Here is a 15,258-nt window from a genome sequence, read left to right on the forward strand (position 1 = left end):
TAAAGCTGCCAAGTCATTTTTTTAAGACAGGGATGGCAGAATCACGCTGTTTTGACAGCAGAAAAGCGGACGATGGTCATGTTTTGGTAGCGGGCAGCCCCAAAATATGAGCGGTAGCTGGTCAGCAGGCAGCCGAAACGCTGCAGTGAGGGTGCTCATGGGCATGGCTCACCGTGCCATGACGTGCTCCTGCTCCCCGAGGCTCCAGCTGGGACTGATGTTCAGGGACAAGGGAAGTGGTTAGAAGGCGCTGGTGACAGAAGTGGCACAGGCTGCTCTTCTGCTCCAGTGCTTTTCTCCGAGTCCTTAATCTCAAAGGGGAGCGTTTCCATTTTTACGCAAGTGTTGCTCCGTCACATATGACYGCTTGAGAAAAGCGTGTGAGGACCGTCTTTGGGAAGACAGGCTCTCTTGGCAGCAGCCTTCTGCTGGTCTTCGGCTGCCTGGGGAGCAGCAGCAGCAAAGGCAGGCTTCCCGGCTGTCTCAGTAGGCGCAGGTGGCCCCTGGAAGGGATTTGGGTTGTCTGAGGGCTGCTGGCAACCCCCTCATGCCTGCAGGTGTTAAATAGCATCTCGTTACTGTTCTCTGGGGTGTATTCCCCTTGGTTTTACCAGCAGTAAGTAATAGCTTGCTGGCAGAGTGGCAGGTAGAGGGGACGGGCTGGCTGGTGTTATGAAGAGCCAGCTGCCAGAGGAGACATTAGAAGCCACTGTGGAGCTGTTTGGCTGACAGATGCTGTAGGAGATTAGTTTAACCTTGTGCCCTACGTGTTGCCTTCTCTTACCATTTTTCTACTACGCATGTGGCAAGAGTAGCAATTAATAGGGGTGCAGGAGCTGCCACTAGGGATTCCTTGGGAGGACGGAGGGATCAGGGCTCTGGTGTGTCCCATCTGCCCTTGAATGCTTTGGAAACTTCAGTGTTTTCATTGCCTGGTAGTAAAATACAAAATTGGCTCATTCATTGCAAACAGGGCCAGTGATCTGGGTGCTGAAAAACACACYGAGAGTTGGGTGTCCTCATGCAAATGTATTTCACGCTTTAAAGTGTTGGATTTTTTTTTCTCAAAGTAATTAAAAAAAAAAAACACAATGCAGTTATGCCATTAAGGAAGACGCAGGCTTCTCTAATAGTTGCAGGCTTAGTCATAACTCTTGTTTCCCAGAGGCTGGAGCAGAACAGGTCTTTCAAGGGCTGTGGAGAATGTGCCTGAAATAGTCTCAGCTGAGGATACTAATCAAGAAGGACAAAGAGATTGTGAGATTTACTCTAGCAGAGAAAAGGATGAGATAACTCTGAAAACAGAGGGGTTTTAGCCAGCTGATGGCAGCTACGTCTCTTCAGGGGTTTTGAGCTGCAGTGGGTTTCTGTCAGCTCATTGTCCTGGGAGAGGAAAACTGTTGGGTGCCAGGGCTGGGCGAGCCGGGACRATTGGGTAAATGCTGATCAGCTTGGTATGGGCTGTTGCAGTCACGGCTGCCACATCGCCCCAAGGGCTGCCTAGGCTTGGAGGTGACCAGCCCAGTGGGTAGCTGCAGGTGATCATGGCTAGCTCGCTCCCTAGCTGGTGATGGGCTATACTCAGCTGGGCTCCTTATGGAGTTGCATGCGAGGGTGTCTTTATCGTGGTGGGAGGAATAAAACTGCTTTCCCTAGGAATGGTTAGAAAAAGAGAGCATCATTCTTAGGTGGTTTGGCTCTGAGAATAAAATGGACATTTTTTGTACAAACCCACAGGGCAGCAAGACGTACTCGCCACAGCATTAGAAACCAGAGGAAGCCAAACCTCCTGACCCAGCTGGACTGCCTCTTCCTCCCTCGGTTTACGGATGAGCAAAGAGCAATTCGTTGGTGTCTCTCTAACTTGAAGGACGCTCACCCATATTACTGTGGCCCCGCTAGGTAGTGAAGGGGGAACACGTTTGGGGACGCAGTTCAATAATAATGTCAGTGCTGAGGAGCGAGGACCAGTCAGGAAACTGGAGACAGATGAGTAGCTCTCCYGGGTCTCACATCCAAGCATTGCCCTAAAGGCATGAAATCTCATTGAGATCACAGCTAAAAACAGCACTTAGGGCTGCCAAACAAAGTGCAGCCTGTCCCAATTTTTTAAAGAAGCCAGGAGTGATAATTAGCAGCTAGGCCATTAATAAATGCAATTTGCAGAGATGTGCTTCTGTGTAGGTATGCTCTTTGACTTGGGTTTTGCTATGCAACCTGCTCTAACAAACCTTGCTATATATTTAATTTGATCTTTATCTCTCTAAATCCGCGCTTTAAAGAGAGCTCTCTGTTCTCAAGGGTACGAGATGTGAAGGCGAGAGAACCACAGATGAGCTCCATTAAAGGTAAATACATTTTCAAAGGTGTCTTTGTACAAAGCCTAGAGGGTCAGGCAGAGGAGTAATTGGTGACTCAACCAGGACCTACTTAACATTATTAGTATAACAGAAGAAAATATTTCAGCTGAAAATCACTGGGCACCCCCGGAAGTTTGCAGAGATGAAAAAATAAATGAAACCATTTTGGCAATGTTTCTGCTTTAACACAGAACTTAAAATAATATTTCATTTTTGAAACGGGCATGGCAGAAGGGAAATGGGGCAGCGCTCTCTAGGAGTTTTTAGATTCGCTTCAGGTTCAAGGGAAGGACTGGCTTCTGTTTGGTGCTCTTTTTAGCATGGAGGGCTGGATTACAGCCCCAGAATATCATTTGACAGGGTCTTATGCCGCTCTGCTTAGCCGCATGCTAGTTCTGAGAAGCATCAGTCCTTTAGACCCGTGTTTTCTTCTGACTGTCTTTGACGCCAGATTTCTACTCGCTGTTTGCCGTAGTCACCGTCCAACTTCTGGAAGATGGGATTAGAGGACGTTACAGAGCTTAAAGACTGTAGTATTTTCTTCCTATTTCCTCTGTTTGGATTTTTGTCTTGCTTCATCTTCCACCGTTCAAATTAAACTTTGCAAAGCAACTGAGAACTTCTTGCAAAGCCAATCCCCTACCGGTTGGAAATGACAGAGCAAATTAGCGACACAGTAGGTTTTACTACAGACARAGAGCAAACAATACTTTCCGTCTGAATCCTTGACGTGAAGGGAAAGCTCATCCAGGCAGAGGCAGTAAAAACTCCGGGAGAGAGCACCTCGTGTGGGTGTCCCTCTTTGACAGCCTGAACTGAGYGCAAAAGGCTCCCAAAAGGCGAGATTAAAGCCGTGTTATCGTGGGGAATTAGATGGTGGCAGCAAAAATGAGTAGTCATTCACATTTCAGTTCCGATCCCATGTGGGCCTTTCCTCTGCCCCAGTTCTGGGCTGGAAGCCTAGGAGGTTTACAGAGGATAGTGACTATCACTCGCTGCRGTTCTTAATGCGGAGCGGTGGTTCACTCGGATGCATCCGCTGGCTGCTGACGGAGCGGCCGCACTGCCAAAATGCAGACGAGCCTGCGCCGTTCACCTTGTGTTACTGCTCCCGTCTCCGTCTCTGCAGCGGCTTGAATGTGATAGTTGTGTTTTCCTCCCAAGTGACGTGTGTCTGGGGACAGTGGGGACTGGCACGTTCCTCCTGTCCCGGGGGAAGCTCCGTGGGGACGGTGAGAGCAGCTTGGCGTGCTCCGTCCTTTCCCCTGCCGGAGGCAAGGGCTTGGCACGGCAGCGCTTCTGCGCGAGCGACAGTGCAGCAAATCTCCCGTCCTTCTTGGGAAGCCGTGGCCACAGAGGGGGGAAGGACACCCAAAACGCCCCCAAATTGTAAAGGAACTGGTCAGAGTCGCTAACCGGGGCCTGGATCCAAACCTTCGCAAGGCTCTGTGAGAAGGTCTCAAGTCTTAGACTGGCTCTTACCTACCTCCGTAAGATCCTACGGCAGAATTTGAGAGACGTCTCCTCCTTTCTATCCTGTATTTGGTCCCTGGCAATGCAGGCTCCAGGCATTCCTGGGGTTTTAGTGCTGGAAAGACGTGACCACCGGCAGCCGGGCTGTCCCTGCCTCTCCACTGCTGGCTGGAGAAGACCTCTCTGCTCTGTCGACTCTGCCTGCCCTCTCCGGAGCCGGAGTCAGACCGGGGGGCAGAGACGAAAGGTTTCGGGTGCTAACCTTGAATGGCTTCTGCGCCACTCGCCCCCCAACCCTTACACCCCGAAGAGGCCTTGCATACCTCAGCTGCCGCTTCTGGGTTCAATAACGTGAGTTACTAGTAGCGACACATTGAATTTCTTTTTAGATGTAATTAACTTCTTTGCTTTGTCAGCAGCCAATGCCGACCATGGGTGCTGCCGACCCAAAGGCTTCCAAAATGAGTCAAAACCCCTCAAAACCCACAGGTGCTTTTTGAAATGGAAAAAAAAAAGGAGGGGTTATTTACTTTCTGTTGACTCCTCTTTTAGGTTACACTCATTTCACGTTTTCAGGCTTTACTTGAACTCATATAAATAAGATTCCTATGCAATCACTGGACTGGGCTGGGGCTTTAAAGGCCCAGATGGTGCAATGAAGATACTAAGGCTAGGAATGGTGTAGGACATGAATGAAGAGGGACTTTTGAAGCTGGAAATGTGCATATTCCATAACTAGCCTAATTCTCAGTGTTACATAGGGCCAACTCAGGCGGCAGGGCACTGCAGGGCACTGGGCAGCTTCTGGGTGCCTGTTGGGTGCCGGGTCTCCCGTGACTGCGAAGGGGCAGCTGAATTGGGGACCTCTGGTCTCTGACCCCTTTTTTTCCTGTATTCCTCTTSMACTGGAACCCARCGTGRGACGTTATGCTTTAGGAAGGGATAYAGAGGACGCTTGGGGTGGGGGTCCTCTTTATTTCCATTAATATCTTCACAGTATAAGGAGAGAAAGGTCAGGAGCTCACCTTGGCTCCTTCCCTGCTCCATGGGGTATGCCTTGAGGCGTTGCAGGGTCCCGGGCATCACCCTTCTGTATAGGAAATGTATTTGTTTATTTATTTATTTACCCCAAAGATGTAGTTTGCTGTAGTAAGTTCTTGCCTTTGTCCCCTGCATGGGGACCCYGAAAAGCCTGGAGGACAGAAGGGCACCTGGAGCAGCCCCCAAGCAATGTCATGATTTGGGCTCTGCTCACAACCGGAGCAGAGCCGGGTGGCCTTGGTGCCGCCTGGAGCGGCCTCCCCCTGCACTCGGCRTAATATCGAGGAGCCCGTGTGGCTGCGACAGCTACATTAATTTCTTCTGTGTGCCTCTTCCGTGCCATCTGCCTCCGGTGGAGCCCATCACAGCTCATCCYGTACCAGACTCGGAGGAAAAACCCAAGGACGGTGCGGGCACGAGATGCCGGCCGCTTGCTCGGCGGCAGCAGCAACGCGGCAGCTGGAGCAGCAGCCGCGGGGGATTTAAATAGCCCGTGTCCTGCTGTCCGCCGTTACGCGGCACCGCGGCGGAGGGCAGAGATGCCCCGGCACTGCCGTAGCAAGGGGACTTGGGGGGCTCCGGCTGCCCCGGTGCCTCAGCCTCTATTTCCTGCTGCCATCTGCAGGGCAGCAGCCGCCGCTCGGCGTGCCTCTCGCCGGCGAGGGCTGCATGCCGGAGATTTATTTTTAATCTCTCTATTTTTAGGCTGATGCYGAGATCTGTTTTATGCTGGAGGGATTTGGAAAAAAAAAAAAAAGTAGCTATTTTCCTTCTGATGCACGAGCTGTCAGTGAAGGCTTTTTTTTTATTATTCCTTTGAGTTGCATTTGTCTGTTAGAAAGGAAAAGAGAAGGAGCGATTAAGCCAAAAGGAAAGCAAATTAAAATAATGACAGTTCCCCACCTGCATCCACTGATACAAGCCCCTGCTCCTGCTGGGGTTGCGGCATGGCAAGCGCGTCTGCACTGCTGCTTTGCGAGAATCTAGGATAAGAAGCGGACGTAAAGGCTGCATGGATTGCATACGGGAAATCTTAGGAAGCGGCACCAGCTGAAGCTCAGGACACGATGATTATTGACATTTATGGGGCTTAGCAGCTCTAAAGCATCTTCCCAGTTTCTTGAAGCACGTGGGCAGCCGCGTCCTTCAGAAGCGCCCGCCGCTGCGCGYGGCACCCTGAGCTCTCCCACCGCCGCGAGAAACGCCCACGTGGCCCCGGCCGTAGGCACTCGGCTGCCTGGCTTTGACCGTCAAGGCTGTGGCAATAGGAGAAAAGGGAGGAAATAGGAGAAAAAGATGCAAAGCAAACAAGCGAGCGCAGCCCGGAGAAACACATGCTCAGCCCCTCCGAGAGAAGCAGCCCCCAGAAGACAAAACCTCGCTGCTCACCTGCGYGCTTTTCTCGCCGCTTCCTTAATTTGCAGCTTCAGGTGAACTTAATTACGAGAGGAGTGAAGAATTGCCGAGTAGCTAAACGAACCGTAATGAGCTGGGAGCTATTATAAATATACAGAATTGTGGGGGCAGAGCAGGGTTTCTATTTATGACTGTCCTGACATGTAATTTGTTTTTAAAAGCTTTTTTTTTAAGTGAAAAGTGTTGTTTTGACATTTGTAGAGACCAATGGCTCCCACTTACCTGCAGAAGTTCAGGCAGGCTGAAAAATAAGACTTGCAAAAGAGACTTTTTCTTGTTTTTTTTCTCTTTCTGATAGAAAATCCCCCCTCATAGATATCATACGTATCACACCCCCCCATACGTATCAGGGTTAAGTGTTACAAGGTTCTCAGCTGATGCCGAAAGCTATGAAACGGTCAGGAAAGGCTAAAAGAAAAAAGTTTCTTCTGCCCTATCAAACAAAATTACACTTGGGGTGGGCAAGGACTTTGACACGCTAGCGTTGGCCTTTCCCCTGAATGGCTTTTGGACTTGGAGAGACCCTTGGCTTGTTCTTCCAGGGATCTGTCTATAACCCCAGCGGGTTGGGATTTGGATAACTCCAGGATGAGGGTGAACGTCTGGGGACTGCAGCTTCCCCACCCTTCCTCCATCCCTTCCCCGGGAAGCCTTTCCCAGCCTCRCCACCTCTGGGATGATATTACTTTGCCAATGAGAAATGGTTGGGCTTGTTTTTGTGAAACTGCAGCATTTTCCCAGGGCGGGCAGCGCAGCGGGCTGATGTTCCCCTGGGAGGCCGGGCAGCTCTGTCGGAAGGTCTTACTCCCTACTGGCGCCTGGATTTTACTTTTACATTCGACGTTATCTTTGTTCTAGAAATAGCCAGGTGGGAAACGCTTCTTCCTTCCTTTCCCCAGTGCTTTCTGCTATGATAGATGGTGCTCGGCGAGACGGTCCCTGGGAGGGTCTTGCACATGCTTGGTGTGCACCATCCTGGTACCTTCTGYTCCTGCTCCGCAGCTGGTTAGTGTGGGGCTGGCCCTGGCTCCGTGGTCACTCTGACTCCCCTCGCTCTCACTTCCCTCCCGAAGAAATGGAGGGAAGAGGTTTGTCCTTTTTTTTCCAGGGGTGACGGGGTGGGTTTGTCCCTCCCGTGGAAGAAACGAGGTGGTGGGGCTGAGGCTCCCTGGAGCCCTTTGCTTCAAGGCAGGAGCGGGGACAGTTGTGACGGCGAGCTGGGCTGCCGTGATCACCGCCGGGGAGCTGCTGGCCTTGTCCCGGCCGGCTCTCGCTCCCCTCCTTCCCCTCCCGCGGCAAGCGAATCGCCGCGGGAGCGATGCCGTGCTGGCAGGCACCGCTGGCGAGCCCCCGAGGGAGCTGCCGGGCCCTTCCTGGCGGGGGTTTTGCTCGGCAGCAGCTCGCTGTTGTGCGGAGGTGAGTGGGATTAGTTACACCAGAAGGGCTTCGCTGGGGCTCGGCGTTGAGATGAGCCTGGCCGATGGATCGTTTCGGTTTTATTTATTTATTTTTTAACCTCACGGTACTAGTTTATGGTCTGACGTAAGTGAGCCATTAGGAGAGTTTAGGGAGAGAAAGGCAAGCTGGCAGAGGCGATGAAARTGGCTCCGATTCCTGTCTCCGTGGGTGCAATCCAGCAAACGTCAGGGCTACAAAACCTGCCTGTAGCCAGCTCTCTGCTACCTGCCCGGGACTTTGGAGCAGTTGTGCCGTGCCCCGTGGGCACGCAGAATATTACAGCAGCAGCGAGGAGGGGCCTCGGTTCCTCCTGCTCTAAAATAACTGTCTTCTGGAGTCAGAGAGACTTTCTCCTAGCAGTAGCGCAATGGAAAACCAGTCCTGGGCAGCGGAGGGCTTTGGTGCGTGTCTTCTCTAGCTAACACAGCGTATTTCCACAGCCTCTACCCAGTTCTGCGCGTTCCCTTTGCGGGAGAGTCCCAATGCAGTAGCAGAAGTGGTACGAACCCGAGGTCACTGGTTCAAACATCTGACACCCGCTTACATACGTGCAGCAGGCCCAAATCCCATATGGACAACGGCATCTGTGGTGGCTTTAATTGGCCTTCCTGGACCCTAACAAGCAGGATGTGGTGGCTGAATTTCCTTCTCCTCTGCAGGGCAGAAGTAGGGAGTAAAGGAAGAGCAACCGCGTGGAGGAAGGTGGCACTGCTGCTGTCCATGCTCTGTGTGGCCGAGGCTCTCAGTACCTGTCACAGGCTGTGACATCCCCACGGAGTCCCCCCTTACTGACAGATATACGTGGGGTTCAAAATATCCAGCGCGTTCCAGCTGCCTTAGGAGGAGAAAGCATGTGAGAGCTTGGCACTGAGGATCGCTGTTCTGCAAACAGCAAGCCAACAGGATCCGAGTGTCTGGGAGAGCATAATTTTCCCTTGCTGAATGGCCATTTTATTCAAATTCCTGCTCTTTTCACAGATTTGAACTCTATCTAGGTCTCTAGCTCTAAAAGCATGAGCCTCGCTGGGTCCACGAGGAGAGCCAGACTGTGTTACTGCGCAAGCCGTAGCTGACCCGCACACCTCCAGCACTAGCTTTTTCCAGGTTTCGGTGCTCCTGCGGCTGTCCGTGCCCTGCTGGCAGATCTGAAGATGACTGTTTTCTGAAACGCTTTGCAGGCCCTTGGGTTTGGAGATGAAGGTCTGCATTCTGCAGCACCTGGACAAAGCGCTTCTTTCAGCAACAGCTCTGCTTCTGGAAAGGAGGGACTCTGAGGACAAAAATGTACTTCCCGTCCTGGGCTCTGTATGGATTTCTCTACTAGTTTTATGCTGGGCTGACCTCTAAGGGAGAGATGAGTTACTGCACTAGCTGAGTTTGAGAAGATACTGGCTGCCTGAGTGACACTGAGACAGGTCTTTGCAGAAGTCCTCTCCAAGCAAACCCGGGCATAGGCAGAATCCTTTTTGCACAGCACATGTAGCCAGTTCACTTTGCAAAAGCCACCTACATGCTTTTAGCACTTTTAGAGACACGTGTGGAGGGAAAACCCGAGATGAACTGGAATGGGACCCTGATTCATATCACTTCAATCTTTATTGAGGGTCTGGTGCTGAACCTACCTGGACATTTTCCTCCAGATTGCAAGCAGAGGCAGAATCCAGTTCACACGCAGTCTGCTGGCCTCCCTCAGTTCCTGCGAGCTGGGCTGGACGTGTCTCTCAAACAGTTCCTGAACTTTTAACATCTTCAGGTCCAGGTGGTAACCCCGTGGCGAGATATATATTACCTTATAGCCTGTAACAAGTCCCACGAGGAGACTCCATCTTGTTGGCCCATCTATGGAAGAGGGGCTGTCCTTTAAGTTTGATAAAGGTTAAGCCAAGCTGAAAATCCAGGTTTGTTGTATGTTTTTTCAGCTGAGCTATTCAGCGGGATGGTTTAGCTCTCTGACCACTCAATCCTGGTTTAGACATTGATCTCCAAGCATGACACAGGAGGAAAGCAAACCCGCGGTGTAATAATACCATAGCAGAGCTCGGCCGTACGAATGTGGGCAGGCATTTTCCACAGCCCATTAAGCTTGACTTTCCATTAAGTCTCATTTCTTCCCTGCCTGTTCACTCTGTGCCATTTGCTTTACTTAGCCAAACTCCAGCCTGCGCGTGGCCTTGGGGAATCGCTTAAAAGTGGAGCGCTGGTGAAATCACCCGCAGATTCCCCAAAACGGACTTCTTTTCCGCATGTCTAGTTCCTCAGTGCGACAGGCAGCTTTTTGCGGGCTCTCCTCCAGGAGCTGAATGTGAGCTGGTGCCTCAGCGGCTGTAAATAATGTATTGATCTGGTTTGAATGTGGGTCAGTAGGTCTGACTCCTAATCCCGCAGTAAGCGCGGTCATCCCAGCGGGAGYGCCAGCCGCTGCCGGCGTAGGATCCAGAAGAGGTTGTGGACTTTGCACATTATTGTTTTTTCCATTCTCACTGTCTGTAGGGGCAAGGTAAGGTTTTGCAGCTCCTCGCTAGCTAGCTGGGCGCCCAGCTCCTTTCCTCCCAGCCCTTGAGGAGGTGTGAGGTCCCATGGGTCGGACCTGGAGCTCCATCACTCGTAAAGCACGGTAGCCAGTGCACCAGGCAGTGGCGATGTGGGAGCCTGTGGGCCCCTTTTGCCTGGTAAATCCAACGCTGACATCGGTCTCCCTTCCTTCGCTCCCCGCCCCATACCAAATGGGCTGGTTCTGCTGAACAATGCCACGGAAGTGAACAAAAGGGCTCCCATGATCTCGATTTTTTTCTTTTTCTTGGACCAGGCTCTGAGCTGAGTTGCCAGCAACAATTTTGTAGCAAACAACTGTAACCAAATAGGTTGTGAAGTCCAGATCAGGAGCTGGAGGTGGAGCAGGAAGAGCAGAAGGTACAAAATGGGCCAAAAGAGTGAGATATGRAAAGCAAAGGAAGAGGTTAACGTTCCACCAAGTTTGAAAAATCCCAGCCTGTTCTTTAACCTTGCGTTGTCCTGTCACCTTGTGACCAATACAGGGGCCAGAAGATCTTAAGGAGCAGCCGAACAGCCCTTCTGCCTTCAGTTCCCCTGGAGACCTGGTGAATTCATTGTGTCAGTCCGGAGCAACTCCACTGCAGTTCCTGGGAATTACCCTCTGGTAAAACCAGGATGTGCAAGAAGAGATGCCAAAAGCAACGACAAACTTCATAATTCCTTGAAGCCGTGCAAGGAGGCCTCAGCTGGAGTCTTGAGCCTTGGTGTTGCCTCTAGCAGGAGCTATTGGCAAGGATTGCTTTTGGGAGGCAGGGGGAGCCCGGCAGCCAGCTGGAGAGGCAAGTGGCACGACCGGGTTGGCTTTGGCATCTGCTCGGCCGCGGTGGAAGAAAGCAGCATGAGGACCGACCAAGTGGTCACCGCGCCGGGGCGCACGCTGGAGGGCTGGGCTCACCCGGAGCCGGGCACCAGCAGCTAAAGTGTACCAGTGACATGGAAAAAAAATCATCTCCACTAGGCTGCGAGCAGGCTGGGCACAGCTGAGGGCTGGCAAGAAGAAAAGAAAAAAGCCCCGGCAAAGCTCCGGAGCTTTTCCGAGCTCATTGTTGTGCGAGGGGAAGTGAGTCAAAGGCGGCGAGCGGGGCTGTTTTTCCAGCTCAACGCGGCAGATTAGTTTACATCCTGCGGGAAGGCCGTCGTCGTCCGAAAGGGAGAAGGTCAGCCCTGCAGCCTCCTCGCCGGGGCCRCTCTCCCCGCGCAGCCGCCCGCCCGCGCTTCCAGGTGGAGAGGCGCAAAACTGCCCCCCTGCACCATGCTCTGCCACGTCCGGCATCCGGYGTCTGTGCACCCAACGAAGTCACCACCGCGGAGCTGAGCGTGAACCTCGTCCGTCCGTCTGTCCTTGGGTCGGTTGGGTCCGCCGGCGCCTGGCAGACGAGCAGCAAGCACCGCCGTGACGCTGCTGAGCGAGCTGCCTCTCGGGAACTGGGTTTTTTTGGGGTCGGGGACAGCTTTTATTGTGCTATTTTGCCATGGCACTTTCTGGACTTGGCAGTTTTCTTTCATCCCATCTGGGGTGCGTTCTGTTTTATTTTATATATATATATAGATATATAGATATATAGATATATTTTCTCTCTCTCTCCTACCCTCCAGACAAAGGAGCAGACGATTTTGGTCACAAAGACCTTTATTTTAGATCAAAAGCAGGCGAGCGCCGTTCTCGGGGGACGGCAGCGTCTCCGCAGCAGTCTGCGCCGGGCGCTGGGAACAACGTGGTGTCTGCACGCCGCGCGCAGGGGATGAAAGTGCAGGAATACTCCCCTGCCGCACGCCGACAACGGAAAGGCTTTGTCACTTCAAAGCCACGCCGGCCGCAATTTTGTGTGTCCCTCGTAAAAGCCACACAAAGAAGAAAGGTCCCCGGAGCGTCTTTGCCCTCTAGGTCTTGCTTTAAAGGGARGCTCTGAAGGGAAGAAGGGATTGTGTAGGGTTTTCGCACTCCCCAGAGCCTCTTTCCCCCCTTAAACTATCCCAGTCGGAAGGGGAAGGCTGGTCCGGCATGGCCACACGTGGACGCCACCAGCTCCAGGATCTCCACGCCACCCAAATTGGTGAGACGAATGTTCCCGATCTGTTTGCAGCCGCTTGTAGTAGCACAGGGGTTGGCAGATGGCTTTGGCCAGGCTGGGCAAGACCTGTCCCCCCCCCTCACCATATGGATACAGCAGTCAAAGGCAGCTCCGTTTTTCAGAGCAAGATCTCTCGGATGAGAAATCTTTGTGGCTGGAGAAAAGGCAAATGTAGGAGAGCAAAAAGCTCCTTCCCTGGCTTCCTACCGCAGTTGAGGGTGCGCGACACAAGGCACCCTCATGACATGAGGCCAAGTCATGACATGGCAATGCCATGAGGGTCTTCACAACACAATACGTGGACAATTTTGTTCTGGTGTCTGACTTTGCTTCGAAATTGAGGTGGTTTCGCTGCTGATCGTATTTGACCACTGCCTTTTGTGACTGTCCATTGTCCCATTTCAAAATAGTAGTGCTGCTGGAGAGGAACCAGTGTCACATCTGTAAGGGGAGCTGAAAGCTACCCAAAAGCTTAGTATGACTTTGACTGGTCCCATCAGCTGGCTACATCCGTGCCATGTCGTGCTTAGGCACCAGAGGGCATCAGGGACTAGCGCAGCRCAGTGCATCTGCTCGCCAGCGCCGCAGGCCTGGTGGCCTGTGCTTCAGCCACCGACAGGGAAAGGCTTTCATTCATTTGCTTTGAGAGGAGGTGGGAAAGCCTGAAAGTTTGTCCCATTTTCACAAGCTCTCTGCAGGCTGGCAGTCAGCGAGAAGGGCACAACGTTGTTCTTTGAGACATTTTTCCGGGATGCATGGAGGCAGGATGAACTTGTGTCCATTTGCTTTGAGTTTTAGGAAGGTTTAAAGGTGGAGAACCTTGTATTTTTTGCTACATCGCTACTTTGTTGGCAGAGCCTGCCCACAAGCCTGGGATCCCGGGATGCGAGAGGCAGGCTCCCTTTGGTCCCTTTCTCCTGTTTGGGTATCAGTGGGTCACTTCACTCCTGCAAACTGTCTCTCGGGTGGTCTTTCAAAGGGCAAATATGAATAAAGCTTCCTGAAGACCATGGGGAGAAATTTCAAGTATTGTGTAAAATTATAAATCCAGGTCAAATAATACCTCGTTTTGGTAGCTGTGACCTGCTGGTGCCAAACGGCTGGTATTTCCCCCTCTTGCACCCTTTCTCTTTCATAGGAGACATTTTTGACCAAGTGGCTGATGAGCTCAAGCCCTTCCTGAGACACGTGCTCCTGGGTGACCTGTTGTGGCCTTGCTAACCTCAGCTCCCTGACCCAGGGTCCTGCTAGGTCCCAGTTAACTCCTGCCAGTCCCACCAACTCGTAAGTGGAGCAAAACCAAAACAGCCTTCACCTAAGGGCTGGGGTGGCTGCTCTTTGAGCAGAACTGCAGAGCCCTTCAGAAGTTTGTTCTGGTTTTGCAAAATGGAGCAGGCTTAATGCATTCTTCTGGGGAGGCAGTACCCTGCTTTTCCACAGTCTGGACTTTGCCGGGAATATTTTGTGTGCCCTCCACTCTGCTCCTGCCTCCCGAGGGACAAAGTTCTCCACTGTGAGAAACATCTGGGCAGAGTGATTACCCCTGCACGGTTTGCTGGCCTCACCTTACTGCCAAGGAATTTATACTGCTTCAGCGTATCTTGATAAAGCTGTTTGCATTTCAGCGTCTGGTGCTGGCAGGGCCACTTGAGCTTTCGCTCTACATTGTATAATAGCAAGTGGTATTCGATTTCCTTGACTGCACCTTGCTATCCCGCAGGAGCTCTCGGTGGGGCTCTGCGGGAGCCGGCTGCTGGGGGCAAGGCCGCGGGGTGCAGCCAAGACGGTGACTTCCAGCTGGCGCGAGAGGAGAGGGCCGGACACCTCCGGGGAAAGCAGGAGAGCAGAGACCAAACCATCAGGTAAATGAGAGGCTGCTCTGAGGGCGCCCAGGGGAGCTGTAGACACTGCTGACAGGCAGAACGGAAAGAAGACAGAGGTTGCAGTCTCCTAGGCACCAGCTTTTTATGTATTTCCTCCTGCTCTTGTTTTTGTATTGCCAAAAAAAGAAAAAAGAAAAAGCCTTTGGAAACAGTAGGGGATGGGATGCCGAGCCTCTCCCCGCGAGACAGGAGTTCAGGATGTGCTGCTGCAAGTCTAGGGCACCTGGGAGGCACGGAGGGGGCTGTAAAACGTTGGCCACCAGCTGCCTCCCACTGCAACCGTTCCCCAGCCGCATCTCATCACTGGGTGTCCCCATGCCTCTGTATTAACCGGCCGTGCTTTGCCCTTGCTGACAGGTATCTCTTCATCCTTTCCGATGGCACCCCGTCGCCTGGATAGAGAACTTGGACTGGATACAGAGGAGGAGAAACTCCCTGCTTTGCCCTCTTCCTTACCTGCAAGGGAGGGAGAGCCCCTGAGCACAGCCCRGGCTCCGGCCGAGCCTGCCAGCGGGCACTGGAGCACAAAAGCAGAGGGAACCAGAAGAGGACAAAAGAAGTGATCCTGGAGCCAAAAGGGTCTGTTAAACCCAGGGCAGCTGAGGGTAACTACGCTCCTCCTRACTCCCCACCCGGTTTTGTGGATCAGTCAGGCAAGACAAAGGTCTGCCTCCTAAAGGGACACCTCTGTCCCCTGATCCCCACCACCCCACCTCACCAAGCTTTCTCTTCACTCTTGCATTAATCCTGGCTCTTAAGGGGTTTTGTAAGTGGTGGCTCCTTAYGATCCACTATTGTTCTGCTAATCTGCTGTCTGGAAACTGTCAAGAGCAAGCAGTCAGTCATGGCCTTAATGGCAGTCACGTGGTTCCTGTCCTTCAGCACAAATGAATTGCCACCATAAATACCAGCTAAGAGAGGAACAGGATTCAAGGGTAGCCATACATCAAGGAGAAGGATAATGCAGTTAGTCCTGAGCTGCTCAGGGTGATAGCAGGAAAG

General features: G+C 52.4%; 1 protein-coding gene across 3 annotated transcripts in view; it reads left to right on the top strand.

Moving 5' to 3' along the window:
- Nucleotides 1-14,857, top strand: part of AMER1 (APC membrane recruitment protein 1) — a 39,908-nt gene extending 25,051 nt beyond the window's left edge. Inside the window, exon 3 of one of the 3 annotated variants that reach the window (XR_003256745.1) lies at nucleotides 14,614-14,857. The gene's annotated coding sequence lies outside the window, so the exon portion shown is untranslated. Of the gene's footprint in view, nucleotides 1-1,737; nucleotides 3,306-8,188; nucleotides 9,622-14,613 lie in introns of those variants that run through there. The other 2 variants (XR_003256747.1, XR_003256746.1) reach the window with 2 other exon arrangements.
- The last annotated feature ends 401 nt before the right edge of the window (nucleotides 14,858-15,258 follow it).

The sequence above is a fragment of the Apteryx rowi genome, unplaced genomic scaffold (genome assembly GCF_003343035.1).
Source record: "Apteryx rowi isolate R43461 unplaced genomic scaffold, aptRow1 scaffold_69, whole genome shotgun sequence".
NCBI lineage: Eukaryota > Metazoa > Chordata > Aves > Apterygiformes > Apterygidae > Apteryx > Apteryx rowi.